This window comes from Cavia porcellus, unplaced genomic scaffold, assembly GCF_034190915.1.
Source record: "Cavia porcellus strain 051 isolate PalLab524CR breed Dunkin Hartley unplaced genomic scaffold, mCavPor4.1 scaffold_3, whole genome shotgun sequence".
Lineage (NCBI taxonomy): Eukaryota > Metazoa > Chordata > Mammalia > Rodentia > Caviidae > Cavia > Cavia porcellus.
The window spans coordinates 80,003,725-80,027,104 of NW_026947486.1; the positions used below are offsets into that span (position 1 = coordinate 80,003,725).

The 23,380-nt window shown below is 39.9% G+C and overlaps 1 long non-coding RNA gene across 2 annotated transcripts in view; it reads left to right on the forward strand.

Annotated features, from left to right (window-relative positions):
• Window positions 1–23,380, forward strand: part of LOC106027190 (uncharacterized) — a 100,697-nt gene that overhangs the window by 14,683 nt on the left and 62,634 nt on the right. The window contains exons 4-5 of one of the 2 annotated variants that reach the window (XR_010046634.1): window positions 20,640–20,768; window positions 21,733–21,883. The exons of the other annotated variant lie outside the window; for it this stretch is intronic. This is a non-coding gene — a long non-coding RNA (uncharacterized LOC106027190). The remainder of the gene's footprint in view (window positions 1–20,639; window positions 20,769–21,732; window positions 21,884–23,380) is intronic. 2 annotated transcript variants of the gene reach the window in all.

Consider the following 23,380-nt stretch of genomic DNA (forward strand, 5'->3'; position numbering starts at 1 on the left):
TCCTTTGTGTATCTAAACTGTCTTTCAATATTTTTTGCAGGGTTTGTTTGTTGTTCATGAAGTTCTTCAGCTGTTCTTGTCATGGAAGTGTCGTATTTCACCATCAAATTTGAATGATAGTTTTGCCGGATACATCAGTCTAGGTTGCAAATCATTTTGATTTAGGATCTGGAATACTTCACTCCATGCTCTTCTTGACTTTATTGTTTGTGCTGAGAAGTCTGCTGTGATTCTGATAGGTTTTCCTTTATAAGTGATCTGTCTTTTCTCTCTGACAGCTTTTAATAATCTATTCTTGTGTTGGATTTCTGGGATGGTGATTATTATATGTCTGGGTGTCGTTTTATTTTGGTTATCACTATTTGGAGTTCTATATGCTTCACTGATCCTGATGTCAGTTTCTGATCTCATGCTTGGGAAATTTTCTGCTATTACTTCTCTAAATATCCTCTTGACATCTTTTATGTTATCTCCTTCTTTTTCATTAATCCCTATCATTCTTATGTTATTTTTCTTTGCATCGTCTTGCAGTTATTGAACTGTTGTTTCCTGATTCCTTGTTATTTTTAAAAGATCTTTCCTTTTCTGTTCACTAGCTGCAATCCTGTCTTCAAGGTTTGAAATTCTATCTTCACTTTCAGTAAGGCAGTTTTTACAACTTTCAGTGGAGTTTCTTATTTCCTGTATATCTCTGTGCATCTGCATTATGTATTCTGTTTGTTTCTTATATTGCTCGTCTAGGGATTCTATCTTTTTGTTTAGTTCCTCCAATTTTTTATCTTTGTTTTCTTTAGATATATTCAGAATCTCTTTCATTTCTTTTATCATTTCTTCTTTTACCTGGGAGATTATTTCGAGTTTGAATTTCTTTAAAGCTTCCTGGAGTTTCTTGTTAATTTCAGTAGCTATTGTGTCTGATATTTGAGGTGAATGGCATATATTTTCTTTTATATACATTGCTCCTAGGGTTTGTTGAGAAGGGCTGGAGGTTTGAGGTTGTAATTTGGTCTTTCGTTTTGTCATTTTCCTATATTTCTGTGTTTTAAGTATTATTTGAAAGCTTCCTCAGGGTCTGTTGGAAATCCCCTTCTATGTTCCCAGCTCCTGAGACTCTGGCACCCCATTACCCCAAGCCACTGGGCTTGCAGAACCAATGGCCCTCCTCTGCCTGTTCAGAACTCTGCAGTTCCAGATAAGCTGGGCCGCAGGGATACTGTGCACCCACCTGACCGTTGGAAGCTCCACAGCTCTCCAAGCGCAGCCGGGATGTGGAGGAAGATGTAGACACCTCAAACCCACCTCTCCACTTCACTGCACCCAGAAGCCTGGAGGGACCTGAACGGTCTGGGCTTTGGGCAGAGTGCGCTGAGTACTCACCACAGGCTGCAGGCCTCTGGAACCTGCGATGCTCTACTGCCCGCTGAGACATCCACAGTCCTCCAGACACATGGGGAGACTGATGCAGGTGCCCCAGATCCACCCAGCCCCTCCTCTGCACACCAATGGTGAGGTGCGGGTGTCCCAAACAGGCTTGGCTCAGGGGATAGCGTGCGCCCACCAACTTGTTGGAACCTCCATAGTTCTCCAAGTGCAGCCAGGATGGGGAGGCGGATGTAGAGGCCTCAAACCCACTTCTCCACTTCACTGCACCCAGAAACCTGGAGGGTCCCGAACAGTCTGGGCTTTGGGCAGAGCGTGCTTAGCACTCACTACAGGCCACAGGGCCTCCGGAACCTGTGATGCTCCACTGTCCGCTGAGACATCCACAGTCCTCCAAACACACGGGGTGACTGATGCAGGCGCCCCAGATCCGCCCAGCCCCTCCTCTGCACACTGATGGGGAGGTGCGGGAGTCTCTGTACCAGATTTTAAATTCTTTGAGAGAAGCTACATGTGTTCAACTTCAAATGAAGTTTTTCTGTTATCAGATGCAAAAGAGGATCAACGGTAAAATAAATGGATAATTATCTTCACGTTGTTGAAATCTATTGCCTACTTCTCCTTGTTTCTACTGAGGGTTTTTCCTGTGAAATGAATGTACAAACTACCTTTGTCCCTGGTGCTTTACATCCTAACTTGTAGCAATTTCTGTTCGGTTGCTTTAGCAGTTCCTTCCACCAGGGGGAGCTCCTTACTGCAGATGTTCAAACCCACCCCCACCACCACCACCGTTGAGAGATAAAAGACTTTCTCAGATAAAATGTCAAGTAGCAGAAAAATATGTCAAACAGTAGGAAAATAAATAGTAGGAAACAGGAACTGTATCTCTTGAGACTGGAATTTATCCCCGCACAGGCTGGCTACTCAAATGCCACTTCACTTTTCATACTCTTTTTGTATGATTCTGGCCCATATGTCAAAATTTTACCACTTCTTCATTAATTTACTCATTCTATCTACAGCTGTACACTGAGCACATACTTTGTGTCAGGTAGTTTGGTAAATGTTGAGGCTTCATCTTTGAATAAAACAGCTAGGTCCCTGATCTCATGGAATTTATATTCATGTATGGGCAGCAGTCAGTAAGTCTATTAGATAGGGATAAATATGAAAGAGAAATAATGCATTATAAGAACTTTCCTTACTTAGAGAGAGATGGGAAGTATTGAGGACTTTTGAGTATAAAGGAGTGGTGTGAGCTGACTTACATTTTATAAAAGATTTGCTTTGGAAGAGAGACCATTAGAAAACAGGAAGGGGATTGAGGAAGGTGAAAGAAATGGGGGATAATTGAAGAGGATAATCAAAGTTATGCTATGTATGTATATGAAAATGCTAAAATGAAACTCATTAGCCTCTGTCACTATTATACATTAAAAAATTAAAGAGCTACTGAATTTTTTTAAAAGGATCACTTTGATTTTTTTATGGAAAGTAAATACTGGCTTGGGCCAGGATGGTTGAGATTGAATTGAGGAAAAGATACGGGTCTTAGGGGTATATTTTGAAGACGGATTCAATTGGATACACTAATAGATCAGATAGAGAAAAGGAGGGAAATCAAGGAACACAGAGCCACCATATTGCATAACACCAGTAACATTGATAACAATGCAACTGGTGCCCCCTGCAGTTGTATAAGGCAGCATCTCTGTCCAAGATAATGCCACCAGTTCTAGTCTGGGACTAGAAGGATGAAGTTGCCATTAACTACTCAGAGTAGAATGCCTGTCTAGTGTGTGTGAGGGCCTGGATTCCATCCATCCCCAGTACCACAAAAACAACAAACAAACAAACAATCTTCTGCTTGACCAAGAAGCTGAGGGTTGCAAATTCTTAATAGAATTTAGCAACTTAGAGTTCACTAGTGCCTTTAAAAAAACACTGTTTCAGTGGACAAAAGCATGATTAGAATGTTTTAGGAGGGAAAGAGAGGAAAAAATTATGGACAGGGTGCACAGACAAGCTTTGAAGAGTTTTGTTGCACAGAGAAGTGAAGAAATAAGGCAGTAATTGAATGGTGTGAAAGGTGAAGAGGGGCCTTGAGAATGGGGGAAGCAGGAAGAAGTTCACTCCAGGAGCGCTCACTGGGAGTTGGAGTTCACTTGGCCTTTTCCACATGAAGTTCTTAAGGTGGTACTGAGTCATCAGAAGGGATGCTGAGTGTCACAGCAACAGATCTGAGTGGCATGGACTGTAAGGAACCCTCTTTAATAAAACTGAACCCAGACCCGCTGCAAGAGACAGAGTATCTTCTTATGTGGAAGAAACTGGAACAGTGAGGCCCAGCTGTCTTGCTTGCCCATAGGATGACTCCAGTCCCTTTAGTAACTTTGGAGGGTCTGGCCTCTGTCACACGATGGAGAGACTGTCTCCTTTGAGAAACAGTATTTATTGTATGGAAGGAGAGAAAAAGAAATTCTTAGAGTATGACTATATGTATGACTAAACCTCAGCTAGAGTTTGAACCAAGTAGGCAAACTGGCATTAAAATTTAGGCTATGGCTCGACTAATAATTTCCCTGGTTGAAGAGAGTATAGAGCTAGACTTGCTTCTTAGCTTTATGTTCAGTAGTTATGGCTTTAAAACACAGAAAAGTTTTCATGCTCTCCAGGTAGTGATTTTTTTTGTTTTTGTTTTTTGAGACAATTTTTCACTCTGCAGTTCAGGCTGGCCAGGAACTCACTTTGTAGCCCAGGCTGCCCTTGAACTCAAAGTGATTCTCTCCCTCAGCCTCCCAAGTGCTAGGATTACAGGCATGCACCACCATGCCTGGCAATGTAGTGTGTTTATGTGACTTTCTTTCCTGTTCTCACGTCTTCAAAGCCCAGGTCATGTGTCATCTGCTCTGTGAGCTGTCTTTAAGTCCTCTCTCAGACAAAATGAATCATTTCCTCACCATATCTCACTGTGTTTTCCCTTGCTCCTTCCTGGAATGTATCCCATTATGCTAGAATGCTGTGTGGTTGGGAAGTAAAGAGGCAGTAGAGTGGAGAAGAATATGGGCTTCAGGAGTAGCCTGCTTTTATGGCTTGGATCCTGACTGTCCCCAAAGTTACACACGCTAAAGGCATGGTGCCAGCCTATAGCAGTGTTGGATGGTGGTAGACATTTAAGTGAATGGGGACTGGTTACAAAAAGTTAGATTACTGGAGGCCCTTGAAGTGTGTAGTGGAACCTTGGCCATTTCTTTCTCTGTCTTTGAGGTAACTGCTCCACCACATGCTCCCTACCATGATGTACTGTCTCACTGTGAAACCTCTGCAACTGTAAGATGAAAGAAATCATTTTCTCCTTATAAGTTGATTAGCTCAGGTATTTGGTCAGAGTAATGGAAAGCTGATTAACACAGCTGCTGTGTTCAAATGATGGCCCTTGAAATTTCTTAATCTCCCTATTCCTTGATTTTTGATTTGTCTTGTGTCAGTTTAATAACAACATTACTGGGGTTTTGTAATGGAGATTATGTGAATATGATAGAAATTAATACATGTAAATTACTTGTAATAGTGCTCAAAACATAGTAAACACTAAGCTTTTATTGTTTGTCTCTCTTTTCATTGGGGAATAAGACCATATCTTTATCATTGTACCATTAATGCTTGGCAGTGGGCCTGGTATAGGCTACTAGTTGCTTGATTAATTTGTGTGAGAGTAAACCAGGTTCTAAATTAAACCAAGGTTAGTCCTTGTTTAACAGTTATATATGCATGTAAGCCCTCCACTGGATCATGCATTCATTCCTGTGTACCACGCTGTATTGGTTAAGAATGAAGGTTATAGAGCCTATTTGCCTAGGTTACAGCCATGTTTTGTCACGTATTAGTTGGATGGGATAAGGTATGATATTTAACCTCTGTGCTCTCATCTTCTTCACTTGGAAAATGAGGAAAAAATAGGACATTAGGCACAGAGTTACCAGTCACTTAAATGTTAGCAACAAGTGTTGTTAATGTTATCGGTAATTAAATGATTTAATGATCACCTGCAATGTTCCAGGGACTGTGCAAGCCAATAGGGACAAGAAATGAATGAGTCTTGGTCTGTGCTTTCAGAAACTCATCAGCTAGTGAATGGAGCAGTGTCAGTGTGTGTTAAGTCTAGCAGAGCAAGGGACCAGTGTATAGGAGGAACCTGGGAGGGGAAAAAGCAGAGTGTTAACGTTTTATAGAGGACGGAAATCCTGAGTCTTGCATTTGAGGATTGCCAGTTCTGGGATATTAATACTAAATAAATATCCAAAGACCATTTGTGATTCATTAGAAATGAATTTTAGAATAGATTTCTCACATCACTTTCCCTTAAAAAGACCATTTAACAAAAGGGCCCTTCCTGTATTTTGAAACTCACAGAAGTTGTTTGGGGTAACAGTATGCTGTCAGGCTTTCCTAAGGGCAGCAAACATGGTTTTGAATAGCTTTCCTTGGGCCAAGCTACTTTTTTCCTTTTGCAATTAAGTGAGAGGCCTCTCACAAGCAGAAAATTACACTTCAGATGCCTCTGTACTGCCCACGCCTTCCCTCCCGGTAAATTTTCTAAAAAGCTTGACATTTAGACTCTTCCCATCCTCACCGCAGCAATCAGACAGGAGGGAGGCTGAGAGTGGCTTATTTTCCAAGAAAAATCTTGTGTCCTTTTCTAGGTCACGCTTTTAATAGGGGCCTCTCAGAGATGGTGGGACTGTAGTTATCCTTAAATTATTGCCATTAAGTGCATGGTTGGGGTAGAAGGAAACCTTTGCCTTTTTGTTTCTTAGAAAACCAATAAAGCTATTGAAGCTTGTATAGTTCCCCCAAGTAGTTAATGAGAACAATAGAATTTAAGAGTTCCTGGTGTTCCTCTAGAGCTGATTTTGGCAGATGATAAGCAGCTTGTAAAAGGGCTTATTATTTGAGTAGAGCTTTGGCTGCCTGACTTTTAAGGTTGATTATTTATTTTGCCTGTTGTATAACAGGAGCATTGGGCAATGCTCAAAAGAGAGGCCTTCTGGGTCAGAGATGTGAGAGCTTCTCACATTGTCCCTTCCCAGCATAACTGGACTCCAACTGCGAAGTAAGGGGTGAGCTTTTACACAGGGCCCAGGCCCTGGCCCGTGTAGAGCCCCTAACCACCACGCAGGCTTCCTCATTGGTTTCTTTAGAGGTTGAAAAAGTCAAAATTTCCATCAAGTCTACCCCAAGAAAAATATTTCTGTGTGTATGTAAGTTCTCAAACCTTCACTGGTAATGTGACTGGCCTTTGAAAGAAATGTTTTTAAAGACATAGTTTAGTCATTTGCAATGGGCAGTCGTTATGGGGCCCAGTCATCTCAGGAAGTAAATGCTCTGAATGTAGGGCTTTCAACTGGTTGTATTGAAAACTACCCAGGAAGTCTTCCCCCTCTCCACAGGTTGTTAAGCCAAAATTGTCCTGGGCCCTTTTGTCTCAGGGTTTAAAGTGTTGTACTTCCTGCCTTATGTTGGCCTTGCATGCTTCCTGAGAGAGATTCCGAGGCTAACTTAAGACATTTTAGAAAGAGTGAGTGAGCGAGGGAAGTTCTTCTTCTTCCTATGCTAAACTTCAAAAGTGAATTTAGCCAGGGCCCACAAGAAAGTGAGATGGTTAGGGTAGAGCGAACTTAGTTGTGTCTCTGTTGTTTGGTTTTTACAGGGCCCTGAATTTATGAGGAAGTTCTGTTTATGGACGCTATAAGCCTGCATTTGTGTCAAGTGCTGTCAGTAAAATGGATGGTATCCATGGGAGGTGGTGGGTGCCTGAGAAGAGATTTCAATGAATTTTGGATATTTACAAGGTGTATGTCCTTGGGAGAAGTGGCTTTGATACCTGGACTACCATTTCAGGAAAAACCAGCTAATTTAAGCTTATTTATTTATATACTTTAATGTCATTGGGTTTTTCTTCGAGTCTGCCTAGACTCAAGACGTCGGCTTTATAGGTCCTCTCAGAGCAGCTTGAAGACGCTCCTCTGTCAGAAATCAGAGCAAATTCCTCAAGCTGTGGTCACCTCTGCTTTGTCAGTGCTTGCTTCATTTTCTGAAAGATGAATGTCACCTGGCCTCCTGTTGATTATTATTTTTTTTTCAGTACTGGGCTTTGAACCCAGGGCCTTATACATTCTAGGTGAGCACTCTACCACTGAATTACATCTTCAACCCTTTTATCTTGTTCTTTAGTACCAGGAATTAAATTCAAGTCCTTTGCACTGGACTATATTCCTAGCTCTATAAATTTTTTCATTTTGAGACAGGTTCTCACTGTTATGGCTTATTTCTAGATGTTCCCCCCGGAGCCTCATTTTCTTATAGGTGGTGCATTTGAGAGTGATGGAATCATAGGTGTGTGATAGTGGATTAGTGCATTGATTGGTTAAGCATAGTTGTGGGTGTGGATGGTGGATTTACTGAAGAGGGAAGGCCCTCACCTGGCTGTGGGTGGTACCACCTGGATGGAAAATAAAAGGGAAGAAAAGAAAGACTGGCTGTTTCCTGTCTACCTCGTTTCTCTCTGCCGTGCCTCTGTGCCATGCCACCCTGCCTTGGAACCAGCATACTGTGGACTTTTAACCTCTACAAAATATGAGCTAAAATAAACCTCTCCTCTTTAACTTTTGAATTTTGGATATTCTGTTCCAGCAATGAGAAAGTAACTAATATACTAAATATCTAAGTTGCCTAGGCTAGGCTAGGATTTATGATCCAGCTGCTTTAACCTCTCAGAGTGCTGGAATTATAGGTGTGCACCACCATGCCCAGCTTACCATACCTTTTTAAAAATTTTATTTTGAGACAGGCTCTTGCAGAGTTGCACAGGCTGGCCTTAAACTTGTGATCCTCCTGCCTTAGCCTCCTGGGTAACAGGGATTTTAGGCCTGTGCCACCATGCCTGGCTCTTTCTTAATTATTCTTTCCAATTTTCTGTTATTCAGAGCTATTGGAGGCTGAGTTATGTGGGGAAGGGGGCTGGAGGTGGGACCTGCTCCTGGGCAGATACTCAATAGCATGGGCGCTTATACCCAGGCTGTTTCCTGCACACTTTGTTCTCTGAAACGTGCCTCAAACCTGAAAAGAAACATTCAAAAACTACCCCAAACCACACAAAAATAGCAGTAGAGCTGCAAACTTTTTTTAGCATTTTGTTTGTAACATATCTCTAAAGACTTGTGATCCAGGTTCCTGTACAAACTAGTACCAACAGGAAGAGGTCACAGTGGGGCACGGAGGGAAGAAGTTTAGACAGATTGACGGGGGAGTATCCACGGAAGGCTTGATGTCCTGGGAAGAGAACGAAAAATAGAATAATGTAACATAATGAAGGATGTGACTGTGACCTCCTGGAGCGGAAAAACTTTTGAGTGGGTTAAGAAATCGGAGAAGCAAGGAATATCATTATGTGCATTTTTTATGTCATCAAAATAGTGTTTAAACATATTAGTGCCTACAGGGTGAGTCCTGTATCTGTCCAAGTGTAAATGTTTCTAACTTCACCATAGCTCACCTAAACCAGAATTATGAGTAGTACTTAATGGGACACAATGACAATGTAATGCTTTTTTACTGTATGGGTTTGAAGCCTTGGTTTTGTAAGAGTGATTCAGGTATTATGTAAGAATGTGATTTGAATGCACAATTCATTCCCTGGTTTAGTACCCATAGAGATGCTCATTTTAGACTTCATCAGAGGCTTCTTCAAGTGCCCATGGGCTTTTCTTTACATTTCTACTGTTGGCCAAGGAGCTACCTGTGATCCTTCGTGGATACCCTAGGTATGAAAGAGTACCACTCAGGGTTGGGGGCCTCAAACAGGAAGCAAATTTGATCCTCAGACAAGTCCTTGCCAGGTTGTTACCCGTGTTCATGTTCACTGTGCTGAATGAACTAGCTTAGCCCACTCATCAGCACCTTTGTGTCAGAAGCCTGGACAGGGTACAGAGGTTGGGCTTCAGGTCCGCCTCTTGTGGCCTGTCCTGTTCCTGAGCTTTCTGAGCAGTTGCTGTGTACTGGAAGCACTGGGTGCAAGTCAGTGCTGATTGGGCCAGAGCTTTCTGCTGCCATCACATGCATCTACAATTATCTCTCTCCTTTTGCTTGCCAGTAAATAGTCTGGCCACGAACCACCACCAGCAAGAAGGTCTACTTTATTTATGCTCTCCCTGACCCTTACCCCCACCCTGTGACAGAGTACAATTCACTTGGCTTAAAGCAGAGAAGCAAAGTTTGCCCATAAAGCAGTCAGAAACATGTCTCACTTAGCCACTGTAATTGTAATGTTTTGGCTCAGCCTTTTGTCACCATTGCCTGCTCTGGCCCTTACCATGCTCCACCAAGGGATGTCTGCTAATTAGGAAATTTCTGTATCACCTTTCTCTGGAAATAATTCTTATAGCTATAGAACTACTAAATAGGGCAATACATGTGGTAGAACACTGGATTGTGAGTCAGGAAACCTGGGTTTTGGTCTTGGATCAGCTGTGGACTGCCATGTGATCTTAAACAAAACTCTTACTCTCCTGCTGAGGGGTGGTGGGCATGATGATTGCATTATATGATCTCTGAAGTCCAAGTACTGAACCTTCCATTCTCTCTCCTGCTCATGAGAACTGAATGTTTTAGTCTGCTTCCTAAAGTGTGTTCTCTTTTCCTCTGTATTCATGTCTCCCTCCATCTGAACCTCTTTGGTGAAGTAGTTCTTCATCTATTTTGTTTGAAAGCTGTGCTGGGAATATGAACAGATCGCAATGATAGAGACGCATAAGTTCTAGTTTTTATTTTGGATCTGACATATGGAATTCAAGGCTAATAGAGTTATTATAGTCTCATTTGAAATTTCGATCATTGAATGACATGGAGAGCAGCCAAGCTAACCATTCACAATGTGTGGAGTTTTAGGATTAGACAGCCTCAAGAGAGCCTTTCCTCTCTTGGAAATGACTTGGGTAGGAACACAGGAAATACGCTTTCCTGTCATCTCTCATCATTAGCATTACATTGGCAAAGCAAGGAGAGACTGAAAAGGGTGCAGCAGCAATCTTGGGCAGGGGTACTAGTGGTGGACTGTTAAATGCCCACTGTTTGGCAAATGAGTCAGGTATTGTGGAACAGGCAGACTAAGAGGACTCCTTTCTGCAAACCAGCCCTGCCTGTTCTTACTTTTGGTCCTACATCAAGTTATTTTCTCCAGTTGACATGTCCTCTTTCTCCTTCAAAATCTTTGCCCTCCAACAAGATCCACCTGTTCTGTTAAGTTCAGCAAACATTTATGGAGAAATTCCCAGTCCGAGGCCTCTTTTGGGGAAAGAAAGACAAAGGTTTAGTTCCTCTCCTCAGGCTCATTGTACTATATTGACCTATTTGGATTACTGTTGATTCACATATATTCTAGTCTCCACTTCAGCTAAAAGTAAAAGTTCTTAGAGATCAGTGGGTGTGTCTTGGGGGTCCCACAGCCATCTTGAGTTAGGTGACTCATTAGAAGGAATCATAAGTCTTAGTTGTACCTTTTATTCAGAGCTAAGTTTTGTTAGAGCAATGGATATAGAGAAAAGGCAGCATGAAAAATACATGCATTGGTTAGGCACAGGCTTTTTAATTTCTTCTTTATGTAGGACCATACAGGAACTAACAGCAGACTACAAGAATACTGTGAAATGTCACTGCCTAGGAAAGTTGACCCAACTTCACATTCTCTAAGGCTTTCACAGAATTAAACTCAGGACCCCAACATTAAAGCCAGGTACACCAGGAATCTTACTATACAATCCTGGGAAGTCCTGTCAAACTGGTTAGCATACTCCATTCCTCTGGACATACAAAATGATATCAGAACATCAATTGGTGACATAAAGAATGGGAGAACATGGCGGACAGATAACAGCAACTACCGGAGGCTCTCTGAAAACTAGGCTCAGAAGCCAGGTATGGTGCGGACTAAAGAGACATAAGCAGGTGGAGTTATGCTCTGCTGACTCAGGAACGAACTCGGCTGAGAGAAACCAACTTGGAATGCAGTCCTGGTGCTAAAACACGAACAGAAAAGCCTCGCTGCTGAGGCTGGACCCCGCGCCATTGGAAGCCGCGATTTGGGTTTCCCGCCGCGCGGTGGCTGGCTGCCTCCACAGCGGCTCGGCAAGGAGAGACGCACAGAAGCTCTGGGAATGGGAGTCTGCGAACAGAGTCGAAAACAGGACGGACAAGGAGGCGTACACTGACTGGTGGCGAGGTGAGTGAGAGAAACTGACACTCCACCACAGTTTGACTCCAGTGGACTTTCTGGGCCCGGGCAGTCCTGCGGGAGCAGGGCGCAGTGGCGACTCCAGCCACACATTCCCCTCTCGGGCGGGATTGGTGAAAAGTGCCTGGCCTGCGTGACGCTGCCGGCGGACCCAGTAGGCTGGCCCAACCCAGATCCCAGATCCCGATGGAGGCCGGGAGGGGCGGGCCCCACGTAGGCTGCCTGGTGTGCAGCGGTGAGTGGGAACACCTAACTGGCGCAATTCGATCAGGCTGTGGCTGACAGGAAGAGAAGCTGGGCCTCTCATATAAGCTTGCATATATAAGGAACAGAGAATATGGGAAGAGGCAGCAACAAGAAAGGCTCCTCGGCCCCCAATTCTGAGAAACAGGCAATAGCAGACACCGCACCATTACACATAAGGCGCCATATAGAGAGCCTCATAGACCAATTCAGGAATGAAGTTATCAACGACCTGAAGCTAGAAGTATGCAAAATAGTTAGAGAAATGCTAAGCACCACCCAAGAAAAAACAGATGGTGGAATGGAAGAACAGAAAAAGAGGGGAGAATTGTTTGATGGAGAAAACAGGGAAAGCATAGAATATGTGAAGCAGGTTCAAAGGGACTACCAAGATACTAAGAAGTCTATCGAAGACTGGCATAACAGCTTGAAAGAAACTAAGGACAGACTATCTGAACTGGAGGGCAGACTTGTAATATGGGAGAATGAAATGAAAAACTTCTTAAAAATAACAAAGAAACAAACAGCAATAATACAAAGACAAGAAGATGATAAGAGGAGACATAACTTAAGGATTAAGAACATAAAAGAAGAAGTAGGGACACAAACAAGTGAACTACAAAAGCTACTCACAGAAATAATCCAGGAGAATTTTCCTAATTTAGCAAAAGGTAAAGATACTCAGATGTATGAGGCATACAGGGCCCCAGCTACCTACAACCCAAACAGAGCAACACCCAGGCATATAATAATCAAAATTCCAGAAATTCAATACAAGAACAGAATATTAAAAGCTGTAAGAGACAAGAAACAGACCACTTACAAGGGAGCACCCATCAGAATTACAGCAGATTTCTCTGCACAAACCATCAAATCACGAAGAGCATGGGGGGAAATAATTCAAGCTTTGAAAGATAATAATCTCCAGCCAAGATTGAGATATCCTGCACAACTGTCCCTGGAAATTGATGGAAAAACAAGGTGCTTCCAGGATAAAGAGGAACTGGGGGAATTTGCAACCACCAATTCAACTCTACAGAGAGTATTGTAGGATATTCTAAAAAAAGAAAAATACAAAGAATCCAGAAATAATGGAGGCCACAACGAATGGAGCAGAGAACAAAGTGAAGAAGACAAACTGACAGCTACTGACAGAATAAGAGCTCAACAGAAATGAGGCAGAGAAGATTGGATGATAGGAACAGCTATTGTGGAGAAAATGACATCTTAATAGGTAATACTGATTTAGTATCATCTTGTTTTGAAGTCTCATCTAGCTTTTGTCCTTCTGTCTCCAATGGTCCAAATAGGTTGTATCTTACTGGATTTTATTATGTACGATAGTATAAGCAAAAACCTTTTAAAGACAATGAGATTATACAGAAACCATTGTTCATTTTCTGTTAGTCGATTCTAAATACTCTGTAATGCTGTCATTCTCTTAAATGGTTTTACATTGCTTTGATATACTTAATGCTACAGTATACGAAGTTGTACTCAAGGATTTCAAGGAAAGAGATAATATGGTAACTACTTTTAGGTCAGGATTATCTGGTGGTGAAACACTATTCTGCTTAAATGGTTATGTTTTGATCTGTGCTGTTTCGTTGTTGTGCCCTCTTTTATCTCAATCTCCACTCCATTATTTACTTTTTTATTTTTAATCCTTTTAATTAAAGGGAAAAAATAGCAGGATATATTATAGTAACCCACTTTGACTTTCCATTACCTCGATTTAAAGCCCTGTATTACTCTCACCATCTGGTTTTTAACTGATGTTCCTCTATTCTGTTTTGCTGGATAGTATCAGGTTCGAAAATTTAGGCATCAGCTGTGAAGATAATGAGATTCATTATAACGCCCATTCTCGTTGACTTTTATCTATTTTTGAAGACCTACAATGTCTCCAATGTTTTGGTTTTGTCGGTCTTATTCTTTACTGTTTTGTTCAATTGTATTGTAACTAACGATATAGGCAATTCTATTAGAGATAGCGGGAGGCATTATGGTAACCATTGTTGATCACCTTGTATTATGTTTTCACATTATCTATTATGTCCACCCTTTTGACTTGACCGATTCTGTTCTGTTATGTCACATTTGGTTTTACTCTCTTCCAAAAAAGTAATAAGAACCGTGGGAGCAATGAAACCCAAAATGTGTAATAGTCATTGTACAAAAGAGAGGAAAAGAAAGTGCTCTATACTATATAACTGCATGTATATTTAAGTGTATAAGATAGAAAATGATATCACAGAGTTTTATTGGATCATTGAACAGAACTGTTTGCAGTATCATTGATGGAATGTCCACTTTACAAGCTTTAATTTTATGACTTGAACAATTATTTCTAAGATGACAATATGTAATCCATTAACTAGTGATTTCCTACTGTTCATTTTTTTTCTGCAAATCTGTATAACTTGTACCCTTTCTCTGCTTTTTTTCTTTTCTCCTTAAATAAAATTAAAAAAAAAAAAAGAATATTTAGAGAGCTATACTCGGCTGCTTGTCTTCTAAAATGTGTTTCTCTCCCTTACAACCCATTCTTCACTCACCACCCAGAGTTGTCTTTTAAAATATGAATCAGATTATGTCATTCTCAGCTATTCACTACCTCAAATGACTTCTCAACCCTTTTGAAATAAAACTGAAAAATGTTATTCTGCTCATTCATCATGCTTTTGCCTCAGACTTCATGAATGGGAGCTTTTCCTCTTCACATGATATTCTTTCTTCCAGAACAGTTCTGCTAACTCTTAAATGCCTTGGTCCTTCTCCTCTTTAAGTGTCACTATCACTGTCAGCCCCCCATGGACACTTTCTCTAATCATCCTATTAAGGTAGGCTTGCCCTTCTCATCTGAGATCCTGATGGTTTGCTAACATATTTGTAGTCATTCTACACTGACAGGAAGGTAAGCTCATGAAGAAGACCTTTGTCTGTCTTACTTGCAGTGATATCCCCAGCAGCTAGCACTATGCCTGATTCAGCACAGACATTCAATTAGTATTTGCTGATTAATGTAGTTAATTACATTGATTACTTAAAAGTGACGAACTAGTGTCTGCCCTAAGAGGTTTGTATTTTGCTGAAGACTTGAGTAGGACAAAAACCCAAAATATACAGAAAACATTTCTATGCTTGCTGGCAGCCAGCAAAGGACATGTCTAAGTTCTGAACAGCAGACACCAGCAAACAACTGAAAGGCCACACAGAGATAATAGAATCTATCCAGTTCAGTGTTCATGCTGGAAGAGGTCTTGGGGAGGGGTGTGCTGTTTAATGGAGATACCAGCAGCTTGGAAATTCCCAGTGGAACACAAGGATTCTGGGGTGTTCATGTCTTTTCTAGAGGGACACTAGTGATGTTTTTGCCAAAGAAGCCCCCACAGTATGTTTGCGCCTTGCTTCTGGCTTCTTCAGGACTTGTCCTGTGAGTCTCTAGAAAGCTGTGACCTATCTAGTGTTGTTTAGTAAATTTCATTTCTGATTAAACTAATCAGAATAGATTCTGTAGTTTTGAACAGAGAGTTTTGATAGTGTAAAGATAAAAAGATTGAAATTCTAAATCCTGATTTGAAACTGACATTTAGCTGTCAGTGACAAGTGTTAAAATTATACTGATTATAGGTAAATGGAAGCAACTTGAGACTATCCTCATAAGTGAAATAAAGCAGATACATATTTGTAAATATCATATTGTGTCTGTAGTATAAAAATAATAAAAATTGAAAGAGTAATAAGATCCAAAATGTATAATATATATTGTGATAATGAAAGGGAAAGAAAGTGCTCTAAAGGATATGACTGCATGTATATTTAAGTGTGCAAGACAGATATCCATACTACTAAGTTTTTGTTAGTCTATCAAACAGAATAGTTTGTACTGTCATTGTTTGTCTGTCTACTTTTTATGCTCTGATTTTGTAACTTGAACAACTACTTCTAAGGTAACAATATGTAATTTATCAACTAGTGATTTCTTACTGTTATGTTTTTAATTCTGTATTTTTTCTATCCTTTTTCTGTTTTGCTTTTTTTCTCTAAATAAAAAATTATACTGATATTGGAGACATTACTTTTAAACTGAACCAACATGTAACTATATGAAAATGACATGCTGAGTTTTAGGCAGGGTTATTTATTTACTCAAAGATATGGGAAATTGTATAAATGTATATTTCCATGCGTCCATAATCACTATTTTGTTTTAAAAATTTCTATTTTGAGCATATACCACTTTAAGTAGCTCAGTGAAATTTTTTCACAAGTATAACAGTTATTAAGTGAAAGAAATATTTTTAAAAAGAAAAGCTGAACTACAGTGTTTCAGTTATAACTTGGGTAATAAAATTATGATGGAAACCAAGGAAGAGAATACCATAAAAGTGAGCGTAGTGATTAATTTTAGAATTGATGTGGAACGTGCACCAAACTTCTGAGGTAACTGGCAAAATTCTGTTTTTCAAATTAGTATATGTTTGCAATACATAATGATTACATTTGTTTTGGTTATTTGGTGTACATATGTACATATCTTTTTTTTTTTTTTTTTTTTTTTTTTTTTGGTACTGGGGCTCAAACTCATGACCTTGAGCTTGCCAGGCAGGCTCTTATGCCACTGAGCTAAATCCCAGTCCTGCCATCTTTTATAGTATTTTGATACTCAAATTGTTTATATTTTGAGAATCTCATTATTGTGTATCTATTATTTATATCAAGATATCCCCTAAAACTTTCTGTTCTCATAGGTGGAGCTTCAGGGAGGTGATTGGATTATGCAGGCTTGACACTTTCTAGTGAATTTGTCCATTGATGAGTTCATAGCTAATATGATTTGGGGTGAAGCCTGGTTGGAGAAGGTGGGTTACTGGGGAAGGAAAAGGATCTGTCTTCTGCCTCCTTCCCTCGATCCCTGTCTCTGCATCTGACTGCCATGACATGGCAGAAAGTAAGTGAGAAAGAAAAAAATCATGAGCTATTTAGCATTCTATGTCTGATTTATTTTACTTATCACTATAGTCTCAAGGTATATCTATTTTCCTATAAATGACTCAAATAATGTGTGTGTGTGCGTGTGTGTGTATCCCACATTTTCTTTATCCATTCATCTATTTATGGGTTTATAGGACACTTTAAGATTTAACTATTATGAGTTATGCTGCATATATATCACTGTAATGAGATGTGTTCAACTCTTTGGAGAAACACCTGGAAGAGGTGTAGCTGGGTCAAATGAAATTTCTAATTGTAAGTTTTCTAAATTCCATAGTAATTGTGTTACTTTATATTTCCACTAACAATTTAGAAGGACTCATTTTCCCCCACATCCCCAGCAGCATTTATTATTGGTTGATTTCTTGATAATAACCATTCTTTCTCTAGATGGAATCTCAGTGTTGTTTTAATTTGCATTTCTCTAGTAACCAGTGATGTTGAAAGTTTTTCATGTGTTTAGTGACCATTTGTATTTCTTCTGATATGTCTATTTCAGTTGCCCATTCTTTGGCTGTGTGTTATTTTGGGGAGTGTTTAGCTTCTTTTCAGTTTATATATTCTAGATATTAGTCCCTTGTCCATTGAGTAACTGGCAAACTTTTTTTCTCGTTCTGAAGCCTGTCTCGTTATTTTGCAGATTGTTTCCTTTGCTGTGAAGAAGGTTTTAAATTTGATATAATTCTATTTGTTGATTTAGTGCTATTTCTTATACAGTGGGATCCCATTCACAAAGTCTTTACCTGTATCTATATCTTCAAGAGTATTACCAATTTTATCTTCCAGCAGATACAGTGTTTCTGTCTTAATATGTATGTAGGTCTTTGATGCATTTTGACTTAAGTACAGGTAAAACCAGTTTTCCCAGAAACATTTGTTAAAGAGGCTATCTTTTCTCCTGTATATGTTTTTGGCCATTTTGTTGAAGATAGATGGGGTTGTTTCTGCAACCACATTTCTGTTCTGTTGATCCACATGTCTGTTTTTGTGTCAGTACCATGCTGTTTATATCACTGTAGTTTTGTAATATAACTTGAAATCAGGGATTATGATGCCTGTTGCTTTGCTCTTGTTATTTAGGATTGCTTTGTAATCCTTGGTCTCTTTTGGTTCCATATAGTTTTTAGGATTTTTTCTAGTTCTGTGAATAATGCTGTCGATATTTTGTTTGGAATTGATTTAAATTTATATCATTTTAGTTGAATGTCCATTTAGACAGTATTTAGGAATAGGGGATGTCTTTCCATCTTCTGATGTCTTCTTTAATCTCTTTTTTCAGAGTACTGTAGTTTTCATTATAGAGGTCTTTCACTTGGTTAGATTAATACCTAGCTATGTAATTTTTTTGAAGTTACCATGACTTGGATTGTTTTACTCCCCTTTCTTTCTCATTGGGTTCTTTGTTGATATGTAGGAATGGTTTTGATTTTGTATATTGATTTTATATCATGCTACTTTGCTGAATTCTAATAAATAGTTTATTTGGAGGTCTTCTATGTAAAGGATCATGTCATTTGCAAAAAGGGAAGGAAAATTTAAAAATCAAATTATAATATGTATACACACCAATTCCCCACAAGAAATATATTTATAATGTATCATAAACATTAGTTAAAAATTTTAAAAGACTACTTTGAGCTCTTCCTTTCCTATATGTATTCCTTTTATTTCATCATCTTGTCTGATTGCTCTAACTGAAGTTTTGAGTACTATATTGAAAAGAAATGGTTAGGGACCTCTGTCTTGTTCCTGATTTTAGAGGAAATGTTTTCAGCTTTCCCCATTTTGTATGGTGTTGGCAATGGTTTTGTCATATGTGGCTTTTATCAGTTTGAGATAAGTTCCCTTTGTACCTGTTTTCATCTAAGCAGTATCTAGAAGGGTGTATACTTTAAGATATCATCTGTATTTTTAAGTCTTCTATTTTTTTAAGTAAAATGGTTAAAATAGGCATATCAGCTATTCAAATATAAATTATTTTTATAAAAATGTCTCTATTTTCATTGAAACTCCTTGATAATTTCTTTATGGATTTAGTCTATGGAAGTATGTGAGTTCTTACAAGCTTAAAAGGTCAGCTTAATGTTTTTAATCATCCCTTATAATCAAAGGCCTAAAAACAAAGAAAAACAGGACTGTATTTTTCCCCACAAGCAAAGACATTTTAAAAAGCATTATTGTTCACTTTTAATGAAAGCATGGAAGAATTAGTTCTTAATGCCCTGTGAGCAGATATTTGAATGAGTACATCCTTTTTAGAAAACCATTTTGCAATCCATATCAAGAACCTAAAAATGTTTATACTCTTTTATCTGGCAAACTCAATTTTGGAAAGTTAATGTTAAAGAAATGATCACATGGATACAGGAAGATAGATGCAGCATTTAATAATAGTGAAATTATGGAAATCATGTAAATGTTTTAACTTTAGGGAAGTAGTACAGTCACATGCTTAACTATTCTGTTGCCATTAATGTGGAAGCTTTTGAATATATGGGTATAGAACAGTGATAATGATGGCAAGAGCCAACATTTATTGATCACTTCTGAGACCTCTTTCCATGAATTCTCTTATCCTTGAATAATATTTGGAGCTGAAAACTCTGATTATTTTTATGTTGCATATAAGGACATGCTGGGAGGTTCAGTAACTTCCCTGAGGTTATACTGCAAATAAGCAATAGAGCTAAGGCTGAATACTCTGAATTTATATTCACCCTGTTAAGCTCAGTAATGTTTAAATGATAGGATTATAGTGATTTTTATGTGTTACTCTATTTTCCTTTATGCTCTTAATTTTATTCAATAGCCACTTTGTAGTTTTATAGTAAAAAAATTATAGCTCCTCCCACATGTTCTTGGTGCACAAAAATGCAGCAACTTCCAAAGGAAGTAGGCAAGGATGAGGGGAAGGCCAAGGGTCTTGATGCCGGAAATACAACATAGTTTCCTTGGGCTTGGCTTCCCCTGCACTATGCAGAATTCCATTTCCCCCTGAGAATCTGCCTCCTAACTACAAACCTGAAAAGCACTGCCTTTGCTTTGGCTTCTTTGCTTCTGAGAAAGTAGAATCTTGCTGGTAAAGGAATGGCAAGTAAGGTGGAGGCAGAAAGGCCAGGACTATCTGCTTTCTGAGTTTTCTACTTAAATTTCCTACTTTAATTCTTGGGTTTCACCTGTCTGGCTCAGCCATGTGTTAAGCAGCAGTTCTGACTTGGTGCCTCTTGCGTGCCTGGCACCTCTGCTGACAGACCAGAGGCGAGGTAGCCCCCTTTTGGCTTTGCACGGGCAGTCACTGGGGTTAGTCTAGGAGAACTCATGGCTCCCCATGGGCGCACATGGCTTTGTACTAATCCATAGATGTATCAGCTACTCGACTTGTCATCTGAACATAACTGGTTTTCTTCCCAACTTGGATTTTTTTAGGAAAGTTGAGACAAGGAAATGCAGTACCCTCTCTACCTTACTAAAAGTAAATCAGTGTGTGATAGAAAGACACACAGGGAGTTTGGCTGAAGGTGAACTCAGAGACCTGGGAATAAAACCTAGCTATTCTGCTTCCTAGCCCCGCGCTGTGCTGTCTATATTTAGCAAAGCTCCATGAGCCTTGCCCACTTTGTGTAAAAGCCAAAGTAGGCACAGTTTGCTCATAAATATTCCCGTTTGTCAGCTCATGCTAACCACCCAGTCAGATGGTCATTTTAAAATCTTGCATCTCTCTTGTACTCAGCTCCTGGGGCCTGCAGGGAATACACACCAGGGGATCAGCAGCCTGAGTTTTCCCCAAAGCCAAGTGACCTCAGCCAAATGCCCTGAAATTAGAGGCGTGTCTCTTACTGCTCCATCTTGGCAGGGCTCGGTGAGTGACTCCCTCTCAAACCCTCTGTTCCTGGTCACAGTTCTTTGAGTGTGCTGACCTACTTTCTCTCCTTTAGAAGAAAAACAGAAACCAACAAATGTCTCCAGCAAGACTCTTGTTTTCAGGAGCTTTGACTCTGTATCTGACCCTTTGTCCTTTCCTTGCTCCACTGTCATTGTACTACAACCTCTTCACGCATGACTGAACCAGAACTGCCTGATGTTTGCTGTCCCCATTTTGTAACTGTGTTTTCAGAATGAGTGTGGCCATACATCACAGGAATGGGGCAAAGTTATCCCCAGCCTTCCTTTCCCTGTTACATCTCATTGCTCAGTGGCCAAGGTAGACTCAGGTTTCTTCTTTAGGAGAATCAACAGGGTGTCTCTGATTTGGGCCACAGTTTTACTCTGTGATTGGCAGCATTGTGGGCTCAGAAACACTTACCTTGAGACACCTGATTCAATACACACTTTTGATATGGACTTCTAAGAAGAGTCTTAGGTGGTTTAGATCTTTGCTGCCATGACAGGTAGAGTCCCTCTTTGCAGTATGTGTCCAGGTGACTCAAATACCTGTATTAAGAATCCCTAGGACAAATTGATTATTTTTAGTCTGTTACCTGGCCTTCATTTAGTCATCAGATTGAATTAGTTTGGAAAGTATATGCCAGTCTGAGAAAAATTCATTAGGTGGAAAAAGTTTCTGGAGTTCAGAGGTCAGGTGTGGATGTTATAGTCCTTTTGGATTATACACTGCTTTCAATAACCTGTTATATCAGATCGTCATACCCATGGGTAAGTGATTGTTTTTTGTAGATCTCTTGTCCTTGGCAGCTTTGTATCTTTCTGCCCTGCTCTTCCCTGTGCGTAGAGCAAATTATAACCAGCCTGCCTTCTAGAATCCTATAAAATTTCACTTACATTGGAAATGCTAGTGTGGACTCTTAAAAGGTTCTTTTCACCAGTTCCAGAACCCTATTGGAGTTGCAGTGACCACAAGAAGCTACATCTCAGCAGCCACCTGCTCTCAAAGCATGTGAGTCAGGATCAGGGTGAACTCAGCGTCTGCAGAGCTGAGCAAGGAGGTTGTGAGACAGGATATGACTGCAGCCAACAGTAAGAAATCTCTATTTTTGTGGGACTTTTGTGCCTGTGACAATAAGGTATTTGTCCAACCCATCATTTGGCTTGGAGGCAGGTTAAGCATGAGTGACAGCGAGACCTCTGCATTCACAGAGCTGGAGCTGGGGGCACCTGGAACGAATTGCAAGAAGTAACAAAATTGAGGACAAGAGTAGGGGAATAGAAACAGTGATATTGTTGAGATAGTGAGTTCTGAAGGCAACAAGGATGAAAGTTACTACCTTGTGTGTGCCTCAAAGTTTAATTGGGCCTGAAGTGAAAAGGGCCAGGCTGGCAGAGAAGGGAGGAGGGTACAACACCTGTATTAAGGTGTGTGCTTTTATGCAACAAAGTTATGTAAGACTTCCTATGATGATGGAAATGTTCTGTGCTCCCTATTGTGATAGCCACCAGCCACCTGTGGCCCTTGAGCTCTTGAAATATATTCAAATTTACCTAGTTACACATCACTATTATAGATAGGGGATTACCGAGTATAGCTCTAGAGTCACAGTTGATACTGGTAAAGTGAAGGTAGTCCTCCACAGTAGTTTAAAGCATAGATTCAAGGAAGCTCTAGGATAAATTCTATTTTCATACTTACTAATTCTGAAACTTGGACAAGATACCTAGTCTCTGAGATAATTTTTCCCTCCAAGAAATGGAGATCAGAATAATGCCTATATTAAAGAAGATTGTTTTAAGGATTCAGTTAAATGATCCATGTAAAACTCTTTAACAAATTGCAAATTGTCTGCTTTCATTAAGCTTATAGACTAGTGATGGCAAGAGAAAAAGATACATGAACTTGTAAACACAAAAATATTATAGACAAAAAAGATGGAAGTATGCACAGGGAACTGAGGAGACATCAACACAAAAGCTAGAAGGTTATTGTAGTAAGCCAGGAACAAGATAATGATAGTCATAAAGTAAATGATGATGATCATCAACAGATGATGAGATAAACTAAATCTCAAGGGCAGTGAGCAGTGAAAAATGCTCCCAATGATTTGATGTTATTCAGCCCACTGATGAATAGGTGATAGACAATACAGAAGGAGGACCAGTATTGGAGAGAAATCATTTTGAAACATGTTAGGCTTATGTACAGCAGGTTGAAAGGTTAGGACCCTGTGTTAGGCCCCCTTCTTTTTCTCCACCTTCATCTTAACTCATCTGTCCCTAGAGCTTCAAATACCTTTAATTCCCAAACTTCCATCTCTGGCCCTGATCACCCCACGGAGGACTGAATACGCTATAGCCCATGCTGAAATTCCTGAACTTTATACTACAGTCCTTGTTCATCATGCTCCTGGCTGTAAATTATTCTCTTCAGGATCTTTGTACTCTGCCTCGGATGTTCTTTGCTCACCTTCTTTCTCATCATCTAGATCTCAGTTCCGGAGTCAGCTCCTAAAGCTTTGCTTGATCACCCTAACAGAGAAGCCCCTGCCTTAACCAGTGTCGCATCATGTCACTCTGTTTTAT